The sequence below is a fragment of the Bison bison genome, unplaced genomic scaffold (assembly GCF_000754665.1).
Source record: "Bison bison bison isolate TAMUID 2011002044 unplaced genomic scaffold, Bison_UMD1.0 scf7180017864263, whole genome shotgun sequence".
Classification (NCBI taxonomy): domain Eukaryota; kingdom Metazoa; phylum Chordata; class Mammalia; order Artiodactyla; family Bovidae; genus Bison; species Bison bison.
Window position 1 is genome coordinate 1,123,117 of NW_011494835.1, and position 24,216 is coordinate 1,147,332.

Genomic DNA, 24,216 nt, shown 5'->3' on the forward strand with positions numbered 1-24,216 from the left:
CTTTAGCTGACCAGGCTGTTCTGTCCTTTAAAGATATACAAACTTACTATTACAATAGTAAGTATTAATTTTTAAAGAAAAATCAACAGATATTGCTGACTCATTGAATGTGAGGTACAAAAGAGAGAGTGTGTGAAAGAAAGTGTCAGTTGCTCAGTCATGTCTAACTCTGCAACCCCTGGACTGTAGCCTGCCAGGCTCCTCTGTCCATGGGATTCTCTAGCCATTCTCTCCTCCAGGGGATCTTCCTGACCCAGGGATTGAACCTGCATCTCCTGCATTGCAGGCAGAGTCTTTACCATCTGAGCCTCCTCGTGGTTATCCAGGTCATTAAGACCTTTTTTTTATAGTTCTTCTGTGTATTCTTGCCACCTCTTGGGCTGGCAAAAAGTAATAGAAATAAAATAAAATAAAAAAGAAAGTAATAGAAACAAAAACAGTTTTCTTACTATGTAGAAGTTAAAAATAAACCAAAAAATAAAATAAACAACTTCTTTTTTACTCTTCAAATAAAGAATACATTTCCAATAAAAATTCTAGAGTATCTAGAAAATAATCAGAACCTATTAGTACAGCACAAATAGATATTTCTCTTAACCACTTACATGATCCCTTATGTATATTAGATATTGATTGATTGTCCCTATCAAGTCATTTTATTTCAGCTAGCTTTTGGAAGATTGATAGAGTTTATATAAGTAAAGAAGATAATTTCTTTTTTATTACCATGAGAAATCTCAACACCATTCTAAAGATTTATGGAAAATAAAAATAATGTTCCATATTCACCTAATTTTGCTTTACTTACTCTTTCCAAAGCATACTCTGCTTTGGTAAAGAGCAGGTTCACTGGAAGAGGCCCCATTTCCTCTGCTAAGGAGGGAACTTGCAACACTATGGAGTTCCACCATTAATGTTCTGGAGTGTTAGGTTATGCAGAGGCTAAAATTTTATAACACACATATTGTGACTTTGTGAATATTAAGTATGTAAAGAGTTGAAAGAAACTGGGTCGTTGAAATTATTCACAGTGAAATAAAGGAGTTCTTAAATACACAGATTTGAAATTAAAATTTAAATTACTCATTACAGTTTTTCTGCTTATACATTTAATATCCTTTTAGTTTGAACATACCTTTCTTGAATTCTATAGTCTAAACAAAGATCATTTCTTCTTGTTAACTATTGATACCATGGTATTGTGTGTGTGCAAGTTGTATTTAATTGTTACATTTTATTTAAGTGATGAATTTAGTGCTCCCAAAAATTACTCTGTAGTAAACATCATGAGGAAAAATGTATGACTTCATATTTATAAAATGTAGCTGTAAGTTGCTGAAGGAGGAAATGGGAAAAGTAGATCCAAAAGAAGTGGCAAAGCCAGGAAAGCATATTCTTAAACTCTAATTCAAGTTGGTTTCATTAGTACTATATTTTAATTAATTATGAGACTTTATACAGAGAAAAATTGTATTAGGGGAAGCTCAGAGTCCTTGGCAAGAAATATCTTGGTTAGGTGAGAGGACAAAAACAACTCCAGCAAGACTTCTGAAGTCTCTCTAATGTTAAAAGGGGAATCTTGATAAGAACAGTCATTCCTAAACAGAGCTGATCCTCAGAGGGAGAATATCTTTGATCCCTCTCTAAGCTAAGTCAGACTTTTCCTTCTGTTAGTCAAAGCGAGAACTCCTCCAGGTTGGATACAGCTAATGAGAACTTGTTTCTGAGGTTAAGGAAGTGAACTTCTCACACTGAGTAGTCTGTCAGAGTCCGACACTTAGGACTGGCTGGATTAAAATTACATGGCAAAGCTGTATCTATTAACATAATAAGGAAAATGAAGTGTAATAGGTAAAGGCTTCCTGTTTTTGAAATCCATACTATTTGTTTTTCTTTAGGGTTTATTAATATAGCTAATTGTTTTCTGTACCTATAATTTATCTTGTTAGTCATTTATAATAGCATAACACTATATTTTAATCCATTTAGCATGATCATGAGGGTGCCAGATTATTCAGTCTCTATATGTGCCTATATTTCCTTTATTAAACTAAATTCGTGAAGAGTAAGAACTGCATCTTAATGATTTTTGTGTTCCCGTTGCTTAGTATAATGCTTGATGCATCGTAACCTCTTAAGAAATGAAATAAGATACATCTCTGATAATTTACATGTGCGTTAAAGATCCCCAGGGCCCAGTTCAATGGCCAGGAAATAGTGTGCTCTCAATATATGTGTATTTAGTTGAAGTAATTAACACAAATAAGGTTTTACTAGTGAACTCTCAGTTGAACAAAGCATTAATCCACAACTCATTATTCATCAGGCATGTTAACTGCATCTACTTTTCCTTCATAGCATCCATTTTACTGATGATTTTAGTGGTACATGTTTGCCATTGCTTTCTGTCATTGACCGTTCATATTTTTTCTCATTTTAAAACTCCATTTGCTTCACTGCAGCAGTCTAAAACTTGAAATATTTACATATTGAATATCTTCAACATTTACTGCTGCCCCTTTTTGTGAAGTGTGAGAAATCAAAATTCCAGTTGTATATTAAAGATATATCTTCTTCTGAGTTATAGAAATCCCTGGGTCTTCTTTTGCTAAATCATTAAATTAGTAAATGCCACTTTTCTGACTGTAGATACTTCGGTGTTCACAGTCTGTTCTGAATGGAGCAGTGCCCTCTTAATTCAGTGAGTGAAACAAGGGCAGAAAAATGCCCAGAGCCAGACAAGAATCAAATAATGACTGAAGGAGCACTAGATTTCTGGAGCGTACTGTACCGAGGAAGGTTGGATTGTAGGGTTGGATCTTGGGAAGGAAAAGAGATGTTTACAAGTTTGGGATAGGAGGGTATTGAGGATGGAGTTTTGGATAGAAAACACAAAAGAAGAAAATAAATAAGAAGTCTTGTCGTCTTTGGTGAAAATAACACTTCTCATGACTTAGGGTAGAATACTCTGTTTAGAATAGGCCCAGGCCAGCAGCTGGACTGATCTGAGCCACGGCACACTTCCCCACAGACATCAGGGTGAGACTTTGACATGGCATTAGCATATCTACATTGCAGTTGACAGGAAGGTTATGCTGGTGACAGTTTTTGTTCCTTTGCAGTTTGATTTAGTTCAGTATGGATTTGAGACAGTTCCTAAAGCAGTGTTTTTTCACTAGTTAAGTCTATCGAATATATTTTCTTCATGAAGACTGTTGGGCACAGGTAGCACAATTCCAACTTGCTAATGAATATCTGGGTTCTTGCACTGAGATCTTTCTTATGCATACTCAAAGTCCAGGGATGTCATTGCATGTATCAGTGACATTCCATGGCATTTAAAGAGAAACGGATTCTGGCGCTATTCTACAGAAGGGTAGCAACAAGAGACACATACAGGATTCTGTGAGTCTAATGATTTTCACAATCCCAGGGTTTAAATGTCTTGTTTTTTTTTCAGCTATCCTTCCAGGATATCCTATAAACTATGCAAAATAAATAAACAAGCCTTGTTATATGATATATACTACCAAAATTTCAGTTTGTTAAACCCAATTTGTATATGTGCTAACAAATAAAGGTGAATAATGAAAAAGAAAAGGCAGCTTTTATCTGAAATATTCTCATATCTTCTAGAGAATTAATGTTAAAGTTTATTTGTTTCTTCATTTCTCCCCAAAGCCAAAATGAGCAACTAAACTGGAATTATTCCAGATATGTCTATGTGAATTATAGGTTACTGCTCCTAAATCCGGAGAAGGCAATGGCAACCCACTCCAGTACTCTTGCCTGGAAAATCCCATGGGACGGAGGGGCCTGGTAAGCTGCAGTCCATGGGGTCGCTAGGAGTCGGACACGACTGAGCGACTTCACTTTCACTTTTCACTTTCATGCATTGGAGAAGGAAATGGCAACCCACTCCAGTGTTCTTGCCTGGAGAACCCCAGGGACAGAGAGCCTGGTGGGCTGCCGTCTATGGGGTCGCACAGAGTCGGACATGACGGAAGCGACTTAGCGGCGGCAGCAGCAGCTCCTAAATCCTATAGAAATTAAGTAAAACAAACATTAGCAAAGAATAGATTAGAATCCTGACATACTTCATTTAATTAATGCATTTTAAACTTTCATGCTTATTAAATAGATACTTGAAATAGTTTAAGATTAATGTTTGTTTTCTTGAATAAACTAAATGGCTCCCAGTGAATTCAAATAGCCCTCTTATGGAAAACTAGATTCCCACATGTACTTATACCCATTTCCAAATCCTATTTTCAGTTATATTCATCTGTTTCAGTTTCTTTCTTTCCCAGTACTAGTACCAAGAGATTATTAAAATTATAACTATATCATACGTTTGGCACTGTGTTTCTACATGAATTGTAGAATTGGCTTGTCGTTTTCCCTTCTCCCCTGGGAAAAATATCATTTTGGTATTTATGTTGTGATTAAGTTTATAAAAAGTAGAAAAAATTGATATACAATAATGAGTTTTATATTTTCCAAAATTAGAATATGCCTTTCTATGTATTCATGTCTTGTAGTTTCTCTATGGTGTTTTATTTCTTATGTGTTTCTTGTTTGGCTTATTACTATTTTAACCTTTCTCTTGCCATTATTATTAGGATATTTTATTTCATTGTATTTTCTAGCTGGTTATATATAAAGAAAGATGCTGGCTTTGCAAACAGTTTAATGTAGTGGTAAACAGCTACATTGTTTAGAATAGATTAGAATTTCAAAACCCAGGTCTGCCATACCAACTGTATGACCTGTTTGCTTATCCATCAAACAGAGATTAATAATTTTACATGCTTCATCAGATTTATTGGGAGTATTAAATTAGATAGTATATTCAGAACATTGCTGGCACATAGTAAACACTCTGTAAGTTTTCACTTTCATCCTCATTATCATTATCATTTATCTGCCATGTTAATGTTCTCTCATTATTTATAAGTTTTTCCATTGATTTAAATTTTCCAGTTGTATATCATCTAAAAATTATAATTTTGCTTCTTTTCCAGTTCTATCCGTCTTATATCTATCTGTTGTTTAGTTAATTAACCTCAGTCTTCAGTGTTAAATAACAACAGTAATGATGAACAGAGCTTCCCAGATGTTATAGTAGTAAAGAATCCACCTGCCAGTGCAGGATATGCAAGAGACGCATTTGGATCACTGGTTCAGGAAGATTCCCTGGAGTAGAAAATGGAAACCCACTACAGTATTCTTGACTGGAAGATTTCATGGACAGAGGAGCCTGGCAGGCTACAGTTCATGGGATCACAAAGAGTTGGACATGATTGAGCATGATGGTGGACATCTTTAGTTAACATTTAGAGTTAGTGGCAGTGCTTCTGGTGTTTTACTTGCTCAGTTTTGACTTCAAAGATAAATTTTATAGGTTATGAAAGAACCATGCATTCTGATTTCTTAAAGAGTTTTATCAAATATCTTTCAACATGTTTTTTGGATATTCAGAAGTAAATAAAGAGACACAATAACTATTATTGGCTCCTGAGCTTTTTATTGTTTCAGTTTTTGGAGCCAGCTGTAAATCTAGGCTCTGTCCTCATTTCTGTTTATATAGAGGGTATTGACAGTATATACCACAAGCTCATTAGAGATCTCACCAGCCTTGTCTTTAGTACAGCAATCGCTAGACTTTCTCCCATAGGTGTTTCTTGGCACTCCAACCAGAGAGCATTTCAGTCATTACTTGACTTTGGTTATATAATGAGGAGAGTGATGAGAGAATTTCCCAAGTGACAAGGAACACAGGAGCAAAAATTTCCTTCGATGTATAAGATGTTCAAGCTGGTTTTAGAAAAGGCAGAGCAACCAGAGGTCAAATTGCCAGCATCCACTGGATCATGGAAAAAGCAAGAGAGTTCCAGAAAAACATCTATTTCTGCTTTATTGACTATGCCAAAGCCTTTGACTGTGTGGATCACAATAAACTGTGGAAAATACTTCAAGAGATGGGAATACCAGACCACCTGACCTGCCTCTTGAGAAACCTATATGCAGGTCAGGAGGCAACAGAACTGAACATGGAACAACAGACTGGTTCCAAATAGGAAAAGGAGTACGTCAAGGCTGTATATTGTCACCCTGCTTATTTAACTTATATGCATGAGAAACACTGGGCTGGAGGAAGCACAAGCTGGAATCAAGATTGCCGGGAAAAATATCAATAACCTCAGATATGCAGATGACGCCACCCTTATGGCAGAAAGTGAAGAAGAACTACAGAGCCTCTTGATGAAAGTGAAAGAGGAGAGTGAAAAAGTTGGCTTAAAGCTCAACATTCAGAAAACGAAGATCATGGCATCTGGTCCCATCACTTCATGGGAAATAGACGGGGAAACAGTGGAAACAGTGTCAGACTTCATTTTTCTGGGCTCCAAAATCACTGCAGATGGTGATTGCAGCCATGAAATTAAAAGACGCTTACTCCTTGGAAGGAAAGTTATGACCAACCTAGATAACATATTCAAAAGCAGAGATATTACTTTGCCAACAAAGGTCCGTCTAGTGAAGGCTATGGTTTTTCCAGTGGTCATGTATGGATGTGAGTTGGACTGTGAAGAAAGTGAGCACCGAAGAACTGATGCTTTTGAACTGTGGTGCTGGAGAAGACTCTTGAGAGTCCCTTGGACTGCAAGGAGATCCAACCAGGCCATCCTAAAGGAGATCAGTCCTAGGTATTCATTGGAAGGACTGATGCTGAAGCTGAAACTCCAATATTTTGGCCACCTGATGCAAAGAGCTGACTCATTTAAAAAAAACCCTGATGCTGGGAAAGATTGAGGGCAGGAGGAGGAGGGGACGATAGAGGATGATATGGTTGGATGGCATCACCAACTCAATGGATATGGGTTTGGGTTGACTCTGGGAGTTGGTGATGGACAGGGAGGCCTGGCGTGCTGCGGTTCATGGGGTCACAAAGAGTCAGACACGACTGAGCGACTGATCTGAACTGATAAGAAAAAAAAGTTCGAGAAAAGGGTAATGATGTCAGTAACCCGATTTAAGTAAAGGCTGTACCTTGGAAAGGTAGATTTAGAGATGAAGATATCAATTTAACCAACTAAAACACCTCTTTGTCACCAGTGGGCTCTACTTCCTGAGTCTCTGCTGCCATTGAAAGCTGAATATAAAGTTCTGTGTGAAGTAGCAGCTCTGTCACATTCCAGAAGGAAGCTATCATATGTTCTGCCTTTAGGAGCTTAGCTGAGGGGAGCCACTCTCATGTTTAACATATTCATCTTCTTTATCTCATCCTAGGAAATTTATCAAGTTCTGGTTTTATTTTGAAATTATTTCCAGAAGCTTTTAGAAAATTATAGAGTGGCACCAGCACCACCGCTGCCCGTATACATCACCACGTTGTCCATGTTTTTGATCCCTGGACCACTGTGAGAGTTCTCCACGTAACTGCCTCCATGTCTTCTGCCCTCACTTCAACCACTTTATTTTATTTTTTTTCAACCACTTTAAACTAAAAAATATTTCCCAGTTACCTGTCTTTGAAATGCATAAGTTCTTAATTGATCTAAGTCTGTATGTATACTTTTTTTTTAATTTATCTGTTTTAATTGGGGGCTAATTACTTTACAGTATTGTAGTGGTTTTTGCCGTACATTGACATGAATCAGCCATGGGTGTACATGTGTTCCCCATCCTAAACCCGCCTCCCACCTCCCTCCCCTTCCCATCCCTCAGGGTCATCCCAGTGCACCAGCCCTGAGCACCCTGTCTCATGCATCGAACCTGGACTGGCGATCTGTTTCACATATGGTAATATACATGTTTCAATGTATGTATGCTTATACATATAAACAGTACTAAGCCTCATAATTAGAATCATTCCTGAATCTCTTTAAGTAGAAACTCCTCTGATGTCATTAAGTGTTATGTACACGTTTCTAACTTCTGTCCTAAGGGATAGGCAAGAAATTTTCTGACCTATTAACAGCCGAAAATCAATCAGAAAAAAATTGTCACAGAATTCTAGAGCTGAAAAAAACATAAGATGTCCGCTCCTGGCCCTTCATTTTATACGTGAAAAAGCTAAGACCCAGAGAGATGAAATATCTCCAAAATATTGATATTGTATATCAAAGAGAAAATTACTTTCTTTACATAAATTAAGCTTACACACAATTTTTTAAGAGCACATCTGTGAAAATTTTAGCATAAAATCCCTAATCACTGAAGAAGTTCTATCTCCATATGTTTCATATTCATGTACATTATCTCACTTATTTGAGGGAGAAAAATATTCTCTCTAGTATGAGAGCTATATTATGCAGCTTCCAGAGCTTGACAGTTTTATTTCAGACTTCCATTTCAGATGCTAGGTTTCTGTATCTTAGAAATAGTAACCTTTCCTAGTCTCTCTATAAGCAAGAGGAATAAATGAAAATACTATAATGCCATTTAAACAATTTGTTTTTTAAATATCTTTGCAAGTTGATAAAGTTTTTGAGGATTGTTTTTCTTTGTTAGTGTTCCTTTGAGAATGGTAGTTAATGGCACTGCCGGTCCCTCCTCATACATTAGCTAGAAATAGCTATTACTAAGAAAGCAGAGTCTGCTTGCTGTAGACATGTGGGAAAATAAGAATTACCGAATATTGCTCTAAAAACTCTCAGCTTTATGTATTCTAAGCCTTACTAATAGTTTACATAATGTAAGATTTACTCAGCAGTGTATGGATATACCTAACAAAAGTAACTTTTTTCCTTTCCCTTTTTCTTCAAACATTGTTTATTATTTCTTATGGTTTGACTGAAGTTTTTATGCTGATAATTCAAAAAATATGATCCTCTAGCCATTGTTGTTTGTTGTTCTGTTGCCCAGTCATGTCTAACTCTGTGACGCCATGGACTGCAGCGTGCCAGGCCTCCCTGTCCCTCACCGTCTCCCAAAGTTTGCCCAAGTTCGTGTCCATTGCATTGGTGATAACATCCAGCCATGTCATCCTCTATCATCCCCTTCTCCTCCTGCCTTCAATCTTCAACCTAGCCACATCTTCTCCCAAACACTAGTTTCTGTCTCCAGCCGCATCTCAACACTTCAACTTGGTAGATAGACCCCGTGCATCCTATTTCAGAAGTCTAAATCAGAACTTGTCTTCCCCTTGTCTACTGTCTGTCATTGTTACTGTCTTCTTTTCTCCCTTAACCACCCATGTCCAAAACATAAGTACTATCTTGGCTCATCCCTGTCCTTTATCTTTCATAAATTTTCCTACAGTGCCTCTCACATATTCTTCCTTTACCTTTAATCAATACACCCAGTTTTACTGAACAGCTACTGAATTTCAGGCTCTCTGCTAGGTAGTGGAAGTGTAAAAACAAGCCCTAGTCCCTGTTTTCAAGGAGCTCATGGTATATTTATTGAAAGAGACTAGTATCAGTATGGAACAGGGCCTGTAAACCTGAGACACTCTGGTTGGATACTTGTGAACTAAATTAAAAAAAAAAATTCCTTCAAAATGAAAATAGCTTCCTGACAAATTTCTGCCTTGTTCATAGCAGGATTAATTGAAACAATTGTGGAAAGGATTTTAAATGAGTTATTTATTCAGCATACCTCCTAGAGGTAGAACCCAAGCTTTAGAATCAAAATACCTTCCCAGTATGTTTGATTAATTGCTTCACACAGAATATACATGTAAACCCCCACTTCTTTTCTTCACAAACTCCTATTCATCCTTTTAGGCTTTACTCATGTATTACCTTTTTTAAAAAATGTTTCCAAATTTCCACTTGCTGCTGGGCAAATGAACCACTGCTTTTCCTGTATCAGGATGGAAACCAAATTTCAGTGAGTTCAGGAGTGAATGTAAAGAAAGTAGATGTGAGAAGATAGACAGTAGCTAGAAAGTACTTGCCCCTTGGAGAGTAATTGTATTATTTAGTATTTATTTTTACATTTAGCTTTCACTATGGATGGGAGAGAATTGGATGTATTTGTAGGCCAAGGGAATGACTGAAGGAAAAAAAGATAATGAATAGAGCAAGGCTCTCGGTTTCCCGTGTCGTCACTTAATCTAGATCTTCATAAAATTCACTTTATTACAAGATTTTCTGCCTACTTTTTCCCCATCTCTAATTCATCCTGCAAAATATGGCCTAATTAATCTTCCTAAAATATTGCTGTTGACATGTGACACATTCCTCCAAAAATCCTAAGTTCTTATCTATTTCTTATGTCCTTGAGCTTCTCTGTCTTCAGAGCCCTCATGGTCTGTCGCCTACCTACTTATTCAGTACTATTTCTCTCTTTTTCTCAGGACAGATGTTCATTCAGTAAAACTAGTCTCTTCATTACTATTTTCATACCCTTTGGCTCTAAGTTCTATCAGAACTAGTATCTTTGTTTTGTTCATAAATGTATCCCAAGCATATTGTATATACCTAGTGGGTGCTCAATAATTATTTATGGACTGATTCCTTACTCATTCACACCTTAGAACTCTTACAATTACCTACTTATGCAACACTCGTCTTCCTCTTTTCTACTTTTCTAAACCTTACTGTTTCCTGACTCAAGTCCCACTTCTTCCACCAATTTTTTGCTATTTCTCCCCATTATTGTGTTTATTCCTTTCCCTGTATTCTCATAGTATGTAGCTGTGATTCCATACACTGAATCTTATGAGAGAAGCAGTGTAATAATGTGGTTAAGAGCTCAGACTCCAGAGCCAGACTAAAGTTGAATCCTGACACTGTTACTTACTGATTATGTGGCCTTTGTTATTTAACCTTTCTCTACCCCAATTTCCTCATCTGTAGCATGATCAAAATAATAAAATCTACCTCACAGAATTGTTGCAATATTGAAATGAGCTCATATATGTCAAGTGCCTATCACAGTGACCAGCACATAGCAAGCACAATATAAATATTTTCTTTCATTATTGTGTAATTTTATTATTGCTTTTATGTTAATATTTTCCAATCAGATTAGGGACTCTTTGAGGTGAAAATGGTGTTTTATCTCTATCAAGATGGCTCAGCCCAAAGCTGGTTGATTAAATATTTTTTAATTGATGATTTATTAAAAATTTAGACTATATTAAGACTACCATGAAATTCAAGCTGCTTCACTTGGAATGTGATTTTTAAAAACAACTTATTTCATCTAAAGATATACAGTCTACCGAACACTTTTATCCTTATTATATCAATTGATCCTTAAATTGGTTTATTCTCATAGTACAGCTTAGAATTGTATGGTCAGAGAAGGTAAGCATCTAACACCCTATTTCTCAGCACTACCACATTCCCTACTTCTTGCCTGCTCAGACAGGTACAGGACAGATTATTAAGTCTTCTGTATAAACAGACATTCTACTACAAAAGAGAATATCACTACCCCTTCTTTTAGGTATGCCCAAATCTCTACAAATGGCTGTCTTGGGCACTTCCCTTCACTTACCTTGTGAGAGAGCCAGGGGGAGTGATTAGAGTGTCCAGAAACACCTACTTCTCTATCCTGCAGGATGAGAAGGGAGGGGCATCTTATCTTGAACACTGTGCTCACCATGAAGTTGACCACACCACCTCCAACTAAAGCTCCTTATGTAATTTGGGAGGAGAGAGGACACTGGGATAATAATTGGAAGTTGCAATTTCAGTCACTTCTCACCTAGCCCCGGGGAGGGGGGATGGAGAGGGGGCGGGCAGGGGAGACGTTGGTGGCTTTTAAGCCTCTTTGTTTCAACCCAGGAATAATATCATTCCGCATCCTGTTACACATGCATACATTCATTTACCAAACATTTCAGCACCTTCCTTGGGCAGAGCCCTCTCATCTCTTGCTATGAGAGATACAAAAGAAATCTAAGCAATTTAAGCTGTTGATATACCTGGCTCTTTGTTGTCATCAGCATATTTGTATTGATCCTGTCTCTCTCCTCAAAACATGATATGTCACTTGAAGGCTCTGTGGAGTAGAGTTTTCCTTAAGAAAGTGTACTTAAAAAAAAAAAAAAAGTATTTTCATTGTGTTGAAATACACATTATTTAATACATAGATAGCTGGCCCTGTGATGTTCCCTGTCTTATAAACATGCCTACTTTTGATTTTCATGCTTTCTGATTTCCACCTTTCTTTTAGAAGTTTATACAGTTGGTGTTCTAATTCTAAATGTTTTTGCTCAAAATAAGGCAAATCTCTCTCTATAGGAAATGTATACAATGTGTGCCACTTTCTGTGCTGCCTCATTTTAGTTTCTTGAATTAGAAACTAGATATTTAATAAATTCTGCTTTGCTTCCAAAATGAAGAAAACTTAAATTGACTCAAAGAATCAGTACCATAGACATTCTAAGGTCATCCTGTCCAGAGAAAAACCCTCAGAAGCTCCAGGAAACTATCAATCTATCATGTATTTCCTGAACACCACTCCTGGCCTCATTTATACCCAGGTACCACTTAGCAACTAATCCACCACTGTAAATGTCATTTGAAATCCTTAATCTCCAAGTGGCTTTAGAGAGCCTAATTTTTTATATTAAGATTTTATCTTTCTTTCTCACCCTCCCCCTAAACACACAGATACACAAAATAATATACGAAAACTGCTTCTTTACATAGGGAAGGGTGTTTGTTGTTTTTAACCTTCTAATATACATTATGAGTATGATCACATAGGGAGTTGTTTCTGAGTACAGGATCAAAATATATTACTCTTAGAAGAAATGCAATTCTTGTTAAGAAAAATAATAGCCAGTAAGCAATAATCTACTAAATAATTTCTAATATCTTACATTAAACTAGGAAAACCTGTATAATTATTTAGTGATGGTAATGTAATTTACATTTATGTTGATAGAAGCTTAGAAAAGTATATTAAATATTCTTCCAGGTAGCCAATAGGCCCTTTTCTCTTTGATGAAGAGTTGGATAAAGATCAGTTTATTCAAATATTTTTTCATGCAGAAAACAAGGTAGTCCTTACCAATGAAACATGGCAGTAAACCTCAAAAGTTTTTTCTCCAATTGTCTGTATTAACGTTTGTGTGTCTCCTTTCTGAATGCATGAAAGCCTGCCCTACTGGCCAATATTTTTTTTTTAATCATTTAAAAACTTCATCTGAATTTAAGCATAATAATAACTTTATTGTTTTTCTGTAACATATTTTAGACATATTTCACTACATATTTTCTAGTGCTAGATGTGATTACCTACAATGGTGACCATAAGCCATGAGCTCTCATTTGTGAAGCCTTTTCATATTGCTGTAAATATTTGGTAAGAATTATCTTCAGACTGATTAGATTCATAGTTATGAAGTATTTAAGAGAAGTATATAATAGTGCTGGTTGAAAATAAATCTCATATTTTTATAAATGTTTAAATTTTCAAAAATAGCTCATGCTTAATGATTAAAACTTAAACACAGAAACGCATTTAGATAAAAAGTTGTTAATTCCACTGACTCACAGACTTTTACAATTTCTATGCATCATTCTTATATCTATGAAAATATATTTATATAAACATGCATGTGTTTATACACACACACACATATTCACTGTGATATATGTCACCAAACTGGTATTGCAGTGGATTTATTGTTTTTTTTAATATTTATTTTATTTATCTACTCATTTATTTGTTTGATTAGATCAGGTCTTGGTTGTGGCACAGGAGCTTCATTGTGTCATGTGGGATCATTCATTGTGGTGCACAGACTCTCTAGTTTGGTGTGTAGGCTAGTTGCTCTGCAGCATGTGGGATCTTAGTTCCCCAACCAGGGATCAAACCCTCATCCCTTGCATTGCAAGACAGATTCCTTAACCACTGGACCACAAAGGAAGTTCCAAACTTATTGTTGTATAGGATCTTTTTCCCCTTGATAATACATCTTTATTGTTTCTTCTATTAAGAAATATTTTTCTAAAATGTGATTTTAATGGGTGAATGCTATTTCTTTACATGAATCTAGTGTTATTTATTTATCCTGTCACCTTTTATTATGTGTTTCCAGTATTCCAGTTTTTCATAATTTAGGAAAAACAATATATTTAATAAATATTTTCCCATACTGCTTGGTACAATCTGTGATTATATCCATGGAACAGATTTCTAAAAAGAAATTTCTATTGCATTCATATTTGAAAATTTCTTAATACATATTATGATTTTTTCCTCCAGAAAGTCTATGTTGATTCACGTATCTAAAGCATGTGTATTTTATTTATTTTTATGGAAGTATAGTTGATTTACAATGTTGTGTTAATTACTACTGTATAGCAAATTGATTCACTTACACATATTTACACATTCTTTTTTAAATATTCTTTTCCATTATGGTTTATCATAGGATATTGAACATAGTTTTCTGTACTATACAGTGTGTGTGTGTCTGTCTGTCTGTCTGTGTGTGTGTCTGTCTGTCTGTCTGTCTGTGTGTCTGTGTGTTAAGTCACTTCTGTTGTGTCCAACTCTTTGTGACCCTATGGACTGTAGCCCCCCAAGGCTCCTCTGTCCATGGGATTCTTCAGAAGAGAATACTGGAGTGGGTTGCCATTTCCTCCTCCAGGAGATTTTCTCATCCCAGGGATTGAATCCTGGTCTCTTAGGTCTGCTACACTGGCAGGCAGGTTCTTGCTGCTAGCACCCCCTGGGAAGCCCTGTGCTATACAGTCGGTCCTTGTTGTTTATCCATTCTACATATGAAAGCTTGTGTAGAAGCTCCCACTCCATCCCTCTCCCAGGTCCTACCCCCTGGCCACCACGAATCTGTTTTCTATCTCCAAGATTCTGTTTCTATTTGACAGGTTCATTTCTGTTATATTTTAGATTGCACATAAGTGATATCATATGGTATTTGCCTTTCTCCATCTGACTTGCCTCACTTTAATGATAATCTCTAGTTGAATCCACGTTGCTGCTGCAAATGGCATTACTTTGTTCTTTTTCTGCCTGGGTAGTATCCTATTGTATATGTGTACCACGGTGTCTTTATCCATTCATCTGTCACTGGGTATTTATGTTGTTTCCATGTCTTGGCTATTATGAATAATGCTGCCATGAACATAGGAGTGCGTGTATCTTGTTGAATTATAATTTTGTCCAGATATATGCCCAGGAGTGGGATTACTAGATCATATGGTAGCTCTAGTTTTAGTTTTTTGAGGAACCTCAATACTGTTTCCACAGTGGCTGCACCAAGTTACATTCCCACCAACAGTGTACAAGGGTTCCCTTTTTTCCACACCCTCTCTGACATTTAGTATTTGTAGATTTTTTTAGGGAGGGCCATTCTGACAAGTGTGAGGTGGTGCCTCATTGTAGTTTTGATTTGTATTTCTCTAATAATTACTGATGTTGAGCATCTTTTCATGTGCCTTAAAACATAATGTGTTTTTGAGTTCTTCCCTACATGCTTTCTGTCAGAGTTCAACCAACAGCAAAAGATTATACACTCACATTAGGATAATTCAAGAACAGTTTATTTAGAGAGATAATAGTTACAAAGATGATGGTGAAATGTTAGTGAAAATATGAGAAATAATGCAGTAAATTATGAAAATTAGCAATAGCACTGATCAGAACATGGGAAATGAGAAGCAGATTAAGAAAGCCATTTTGAGAGGAAAAGTGACCTTTGGTCAACAAACATAACTAAATCAAGGTGAATTTTCAAGTACAGAACCAAGGGATTATATTACCTTGACCTGCTCTTTCTATTGTCTGAACCACCTTGAAAGCCAGAGGACCTGGGGTCCCTCTTCTAGGTCCAAACAGAGGCCTCCCACCAGTAGAGAACAGGCAGGAACCAATGGAGAGTGAATCTGGAAAGATGAGCAAAAGATATCTAGAACACTTACCTACTTTTTCTATGTCTTTGATTATACATGTTTTTTAGTTATATATCTGTGATCGAGGTAAAAACTTTTTCTTTACTTATTTGTGTTTATTTTGTCAAGTATATGTGTATATCTCCCCTCCCTTCATTTTAACTAAGCAGGCTGTTTTTTCTTATTGGTTTGCCTTATTGATTAAAAGAGTTCTTTATATATTAAGGACATCTTAAATTTTTATTTTTCACATATATTTCTCTTATTTAAGAGTTCAGCTTTTGCTATATGCTTGAAATTAATTTAAGTCATCAATTCTTAACTCTGTGATTCTACTTTTTACATATAATTTTTGTTCAACTTACAAATCATTTTACTTTGTAGTATAGGATAGAAACATGATTTTATTTTATTCTAGGTAATAAATGATGCCTACATTATATCCTAATACCATTTTCTCCAGTGATTTGATATGGAATCCTATTCTTTTACAGCATTCTTTCATTTATTGAGGTCTTTCTATACACCCCATTATGACCTATTAGTCTCCTAGTCAATTCTAGTGCAATATCATGTGGTGATATTTTATACGGTTTTAGCATATGACAATGTATTTTATTATTTTTCATTGTTTCCTTGACATTCTCACCTATTTAGACAAATGAACTTTAGAGTTTTTGTTTCAAAATAAAAAAGAAATATCCTTTTAGAGTTTTGATTAAATTGTAATATATTAATACATTGTTTGAAGAGGAAATAAAGGTCTTCTAATACTGAATCTTTCTTTCCAGATAGCATTTTATGTGTCTCAGGTTTTTCTAATGCCCATCACAAAACTGTTTCATTTTCTTTAAATATTATTTTTATTTCTAAGTATTTTGTTTTGGAGAAATATTTTGACATTGCAATTGAAAGCTTATGTTCCTTGAGTTTTTTGACTGGCTTCTGCTGCTATTGAAAATAGCTAACAATTTTGTTGTATATATATTGTGACTAAAATTTTACCAAATTCTTACCAGTTTTATTAGACTTTCCTCTGAGCAGTCTGGATTTTCTAAGACTATTGTATTATCTAAGAGATACATTTTTTTTCACAATAAGTCTGCCTATATGGTTCATCGTTAAGTAGAATGTCAAATATTTGAGATGAAGAACATCTGTCTTAATGAAATCTTTCATCGCTCAGATTAGCTTTCCTTCTGATATGTGTTTACCATGAGTTTTTCTTTTTCTAAAATTGGGAATAAATGTGAAGTCTTATCACGTATGGCTTTGTGTCACCTACAATGATGAATTACATACTTTGTCTCCTTTGACTAATTAAAGGTGATGAATTACTTTTCAAATTGTCCTTCTATTGAGCCATCCTTCATTCCTGGAATATCCCGTTTGGTCATAATATGCCATTCTTTTAAATTTCTACTGCATTCAATTCTCTAGTTTTGAGATTTTTTGAAAGAATCTATATTCATAAGGAATATTGAGGGTTGTGCATGCATTTGTGTTTGATGCCATTTTTGTTAGATTTAAGTATTAGGTTAAGGACGCTTCATAAATGACCTTTCAATGTTTTCTTTGCCTTGGAATAGTTATAAGATAGAAGTGCTTAGGGGAAAACTGTTTGGCACCTCTCTTTAAAGCAATTGTTTAAAAACTTTAAAATCTTACCTGTTTTTACACAGTCTATTTAGTTGTATTTACAAAGTCTATTTAGATTTTGTAAATAGTCTGTTGTATTGTAAAGTGCACACAGAGTTTATCATTCTCCTCAACTTTACCTTGGTCTATGAATATATAGGTCTATTCAGATTTTCTGTTCTTTTGAAAATATTTGGAATCAGTTATTCTTTCAAATATTTTTACATGCTTATATTTTTCTCATTTATAGACAATTAGAAAGATATATAGAAAAGAGAGATATAAAGAAAATACAGAGAGAAGGAAAAAGAGAAGCATATTTACTTATATTTTTCTCATTTATTATCATGCACATGGTTCATATACAGCTTTTCCAGTTTTATTGATATTCCCCTAAGTTTCAGCTCTAGTATTTATCTATTTTTTCCTTCATTCATATTTTTTATTATCATTAAATTACCTACTTTACTAGGATAGTTTTGTTGTCTGTTTATTTTTTCCTTCTTTATATTCATCTAAGTCTTTCAATTAATTAGAGTATGTTTTGTAAGCTTATATGGTAGCAGCTGGCATCTTCAGTTTTTCAGTTGAGGAAAAGAGAGATGGCTGTGAGAAATTATTGAGGCAGACATGGGTTTCAGTATTCTTGATTAACCATCACAGAGCCCAGAGGCTAGAGAATCGGATGATTTACCATCCCTGAAGAGTCTGTCTAGTGATCCAGACAAATAGCTTTGCTAATGTTATTTAATCACATTTTTATTCACTCATTCATTCATTAAACACCTATTAACAATTTTTGGTGCCAGACCTTGTGCTGTCTTTTGGAGATACAAATACGAAAAGACGTAGAACCTGTATTTAAGGATTTTGTAATTCAAGTGAAGAAACAGATAATCAATTACAAATATAGTAATTACTATGATACAGGTATGTACATGTTTTGGGAAAACGTGTACATACCCCATAGCACAAAATTACTCAGGAAAAGTAATAGAAAATTTAGAAATACTATTTTATTCATTCGTATTCAACAAATATATTATGTGTCAGATAATATGCTGAAACCTGGGGAGATTGTAGGTGTAAAAGTAACTTTCCTTGTCTTTGAGGAGCTGTTAGTCTGGTGGAAGTAAATAATCCTATTACAATAAAGACATGTACCAGATACCTGTGGGTACACAGGAAAGAAACTAAATGAGCCTGTCAGAGGTTAAAAAGACTTTCTTCACAGAGAGAGTAATGTTTGAACTGATACTTGTAAGGTGAGCAGGTATTTATTAAGTGGACAAGGTGTGGCATTCTAAGCAGAGGAAGCAACATGGGCAAAGGTGGCATGGTGGTATAAAAAGGCAGATAGTCTGCTAATGCCAAAGCACGAGGTACAAGGTGGTGAGGGGTGAGAAAAAAGGTGAAAGATACCAAGCTTTTATTAAACTCTGACAGTGTGTCAGACACTATTCTAAATGTTCTATAGAGATTAACATTTAGTTCTTACAGCAGCCCAGGAGGATTTAGATAACTGCTGTTATCCCACTTTATAGATGAAGAAATTAGGCAGAGAGTTTAAGTATCATGTCCAAAATCATACACTGTGAGTGGGCTGGCCAAAATTTGAGTCCTGGTAATCTGACCCCAAAGCCTATGGTCTCTTGCCTACTATAGACTGATACCAATTCATAAAAGACTTTATATTCTATACCAAAGAATTTGGATTTCACTCCATCAATGTCTAGAAACCAGTGAGGTGTTCTTAATTATAAAAATCTACATGATCAGATTTTTAAGTGTATGTTAGCTGCTCAGTTGTGTCCGATTCTTTATGACCCCAGGGACTGCGACCTCCTAGGATCCTCTGTCCATGGAACTTCCCAGAGAAGAATACTGGAGTGGGTTGCCGCTCCTTTCTCCAGGGGATCTTCCTGACCCAGGGATCGAATCCAGGTCCCCTTCATTGCAGGCAGATTCTTTACTATCTGAGCCACCAGGGAAGCCTGATCAGGTTTTTATTTTAACTCAAGTGGCATTTGGAATATGGACTAGAAGGGATGACTTTATGTGAAGAGAATATTAGAGGAAAAAAAGAAATAGCAAGAGGGGCAAACAGCTTCTCCAGTCCGTTTAAGGGATGGTGGAAGCCCTGAAGTAGGGCAGTAAATCAGGGAACAGATTCAGATTCAAGAGTTATTTTGATGAAACTTGGTGATTTGTTATATAGGAATGAGAAGTAAGGAAGGATGAAAAGTCTGCAGTGGTTTTCAGATTTCTGTCCTTGGTAACTAAGTTGAAGTTAGTGCCAGGACATGTGACAGAAAATATGGGAGGAATATTCTAGACACTGGTTCTTTATTCTCATAGTTAATATTTCCAGGGATACAAGGATTTTTAAGTGTTTGCAAATCAGTAAGTGTGATGATCACATTAACAAATTAAAGAATAAAACCATATGATATTCTCAAAATATATAGAAAAGGCTTTTGATATAATTCAACATCCATTTATGATTTTAAAAACAGCTCTCCAGAAGGTGGGCATAAAGGGAAATACCTCAACATAAAAAAGGCCATATATGACAAACCCACAACTAACTCAACAATGAAAAGCTAAAACCATTTCCTCTAAGATCAGGAACAAGATAAGGATTCCCACTCTCACCACTTTTATTCAGCATAGTATTGCAAGTCCTAACCATAGATATCAGACAAGAGAAAGAAATGAAAGGAATTAAAATTAGAAAGGAAGAAGTATCACTGTTAGCAGATGACATGATACTATAATAGAAAATCCTAAAGACACCATCAGAAAACTACTAGAGCTCATGAATTTGGTAAAGTTGCAGGTACAAAATTAATACATAAAAATCTATTACATTTCTATACACTAACAGTGAACTATCAAAATTAAGGAAACAATCCCATTTACCACTGAATCAAAAAGAATAAAATAATAAATAAGGAATAAACCTACCTAAGGAGGTAAAGGACTTCCCTGGTGGCTCAGACAGTAAAGCGTCTGCCTACAATGTGGGAGACCCAGGTTCAATCCCTGGGTCAGGAAGATCTCCTGGAGAAGGAAATGGCAACCCACTCCAGTATTCTTGCCTGTAAAAATCCCATGGATGAAGGAGCCTCGTAGGCTACAGTCCAGGGGGTCGCAAAGCGTCTGACACGACTAAGCAACTTCACTTTCACTTTTCACTTTCTTTCAAGGAGGTAAAAGACCTGTACTTGAAAAACTATAAGACACTGATGAAAGAAATTGACGATGTCACAAACAGATGAAAAGATATACCATGTTCTTGGATTGAAAGAATTAACATTGTTAAAACGATTATACTTCCCAAGGCAACCTACAGATTCAATCCCTATCAAGATACCAATGGCATTTTTCACAGAACTAGAACAAATAATTTTAAAATTTGTATAGAAACACAAAAGACCCCAAATAGTGAAAACAATCTTAGAAAAGAAAAACAGAGTAGGAGGAATCATGCTCCCTGACTTCAGATTATACTGCAACGCTACAGTAATCAAACCTGGTACTGGCACAAAAGCAGAGACATAGATCAATGGAACAGAATAGAGAACCCAGAACTATCCCCAGGCACCTGTAGTCAATTAACCTACCACAAAAGTGACAAAAATAGAGACAGTTTCTTCAATAAGTGGTACTGAGAAAACTGAATAGCTACATGTTAAAAAAAAAAATCAGAACATTCTCCAAACCATATACCAAAAAAAGTCAAGTCTGCCATTTCAGACTCTTAGGTACCATGACAGAGTGATTCTCCTAGTAGTTTAATGGACACAGGAAAATAACTGTCATGTTACCAGGTTTGGATTTTTGCTTGCTTGCTCCGCGTTATCACTAACACATTTAGATAGCCCTTTCAGAGAATTCACTCTACTGAAAGATAGTTTTTGTCAGTAACATTGCTAAATAAATTTTGACTCTAGTTTGGAAATGGAATATAATTTTTTTTAAAGTCATTCTCATTCCAATTGATTTCTGATATTTGGACATCTAAATTTAATGTGCATTGTATGTACACGTTCTTAGGCAGAAATGATAATAGAAATTTTCAGAGTTGTTCTGTAGTTATCCTCAATTCTTGTCCATTGTCCATAAACAATGTTCTGTGAATTTGAAATCCTACTCATACAGGAAAATATCAATATCAATGATACTAAAGAAGGTTTAAATTTTATAAAGGAAGTTTTACTTTTATGCCTCTAAGTGGAAATTGTACAGTGAATAGTGAAATTGTGTATAAAACTGTCTAATAAAAGAAAAACTATATTCTGAATTTTTTAGTATTATAATTATTTTCTTCATAAAGCAAAGTTGTATAATTTTTCCTAAGTATAATTTACTAATCTCCTAAATTTGATTTGTAGACGAACATGCTTGCAACATATTAAAGTTCTTTGATGATACACACTGAAATTTCAGAAAGTTATGAACTTGTCAGTGACTCCTGTTTCCTTCTTTTCTTACCATTTCATAAGGCAATCAGTCTTTTCTTTGAAGAAACTCCTCACAAATGATGCATTTGATTGGAACCAACGCCAAGGTCAAATCTCTTTCATCAGTCAGTTCTTCATAGAGAATACTTTAGTCAAATTCTTTCCTTCATCAGTCAGGCACACCTTCCGTTCAGACAAAACCTCTTTTAGAAAAGCCCCATTCAGCACTGAATGACTGAAAGCAGAACTAGAGTAATCAAGAGTTCTTTATTTTATCTTCATAAATGTACAGCTTCAGGTGAAGGCTGAGGAAAATACCTATAGAGCCTGCAATCTAATGCAAAAGAAGATAGAAGCATTGATTGTATGACTTGCTGATTTTAAAACTAATCTTTCTGAAGCAGTTTTAATTTCAGAATGTTTAAATAGATTTAATTTCTAATACTAAAAAATTAAAATTCCTAATTCCTATTTTTGATTAAGTGCAATAAACTCATAAAACTTAGCAACTTCCATTTCTGTTTAAAAGCTAATAAAGTGAGAGAACAAGTGCTTTACTCTTACTACTAAAGAATTTATAGCATGCATAGTCACAGAAACCCAAGGGATGAGGGCTGACATTCAAACTCCAAAAACAATTGAGAACAATTTTTTTTTTTTTCCAAAATAAGTCTTGTCTGTTATGTGATTCATAGGCTTTATTCTCTCCTGCCTAGAAAGTCTAAATTGGAAATTATATATGTGGAGTCCCACTATGAAATTGAGGAAAGAGAGAAAATAAGCAAATGAGATAATAGACTCAATCTTGGAAGCATATTAAGCATATAAGTAAAAATTATTTGAATCCCCATATTTTAAATCAAGTGAATTTTGAAAGTTCTTAAATTTTCAAATTACGTTAAAAAAGTTTTCAAGAGTGGCTACTAGTGTTCAGCAAGTTTATGTTGAATTGAGATGTATTGCGTCACCTTTTGTGAAGGGTAGAGGATCCTCCTGCCTACCAAATAACATGAATAATAATTGTGAATGGCCCTTAGTCTGAATTGGGCTTCCCTCCTGGCTCAGCTAGTAAAGAATCTGCCTGCAATGTGGGAGACCTGGGTTTGATCCTAGATTGGGAAGATCTCCTGGAGAAAGTGAAAGTGAAGTCGCTCAGCCGTGTCCGACTCTTTGCAACCCCATGGACTGTAGTCTACCAGGCTCCTCTGTCAATGAGATTTTCCAGGCAAGAATACTGGAGTGAGTTGCCATTTCCTCCTCCAGGAGATCTTCCTGACCCAGGGACTGAACCCAGGTCTCCTGCATTGTAGGCAGAAGGGAAAGGCTACCCACTCCAGGATTCTGTCCTAGAAAATTCCATGGACTGTATAGTCCATGGGGTCGCAAAGAGTCAGACACAACTGAGTGATTTTTTTTTTAAGTCTGAATCGGTATTATGACATATAACAAACATATACAGACAGGTTTGGTGGTCTGGAGTCTGATTTTATCTCCTTTACAATTAAAATACATTGTCAATTTACTTTAATTATCTAAGAAATCATTATGTTGTTCTTCATTTCTGTGAATCTAATTTCCACCCAACCATTCATAAGTAACATAACTCATGTTAGAAAAGTTCAATACTGAGTCACAAAACAATTTCTCATATTACCAGACTTTAACTAATGCAATTTACAACAACAGTAATTATACTTGAAAAATGAAATGTTCTTAAAAGAGTTGTTTTTAAAGATAAACAGTGCTCTCATAAGGAAAAGTCTACCTCATTTCTTTCCATCACATTTGAGCTCAGAAGTTGTAGTGAAGGAAAAGATTAATGGTTTCCTATGTGTGCTTTCCCAGGTGGCTCAGTGGTAAAAAAAAAAAAAAAAAAATCTGCCTGGCAGGACGGGAGACACAAAAGACAAGAGTTCAATCCCTGGGTTGGGAAAATTCCCTGGAGAAGGAAATGGCAACCCACTCCAGTATTCAGTTCAGTTCAGTTCAGTTGCTCAGTCGTGTCCGACTCCCTGCAACCCCATGAACTGCAGCATGCCAGGCCTCCCTGTCCATCACCAATTCCCAGAGTTTACCCAAACTCATGTCCATTGAGTCAGTGATGCCATCCAACCATCTCATCCTCTTCTCCTGCCCTCAATCTTTCCCAGCATCAGGGTCTTTTCAAATGAGTCAGCTCTTCGCATCAGGTGGCCAAAGTATTGGAGTTTCAGCTTCAACATCAGTCCTTCCAATGAACACCCAGGACTGACCTCCTTTAGAATGGACTGGTTGGATCTCCTTGC

The 24,216-nt window shown here is 35.7% G+C and overlaps 1 protein-coding gene across 3 annotated transcripts in view; it reads left to right on the forward strand.

Moving 5' to 3' along the window:
* TBCK (TBC1 domain containing kinase) overlaps nt 1-24,216 on the forward strand; it is a 213,329-nt gene that overhangs the window by 136,106 nt on the left and 53,007 nt on the right. The gene's annotated exons all lie outside the window — the stretch shown is intronic.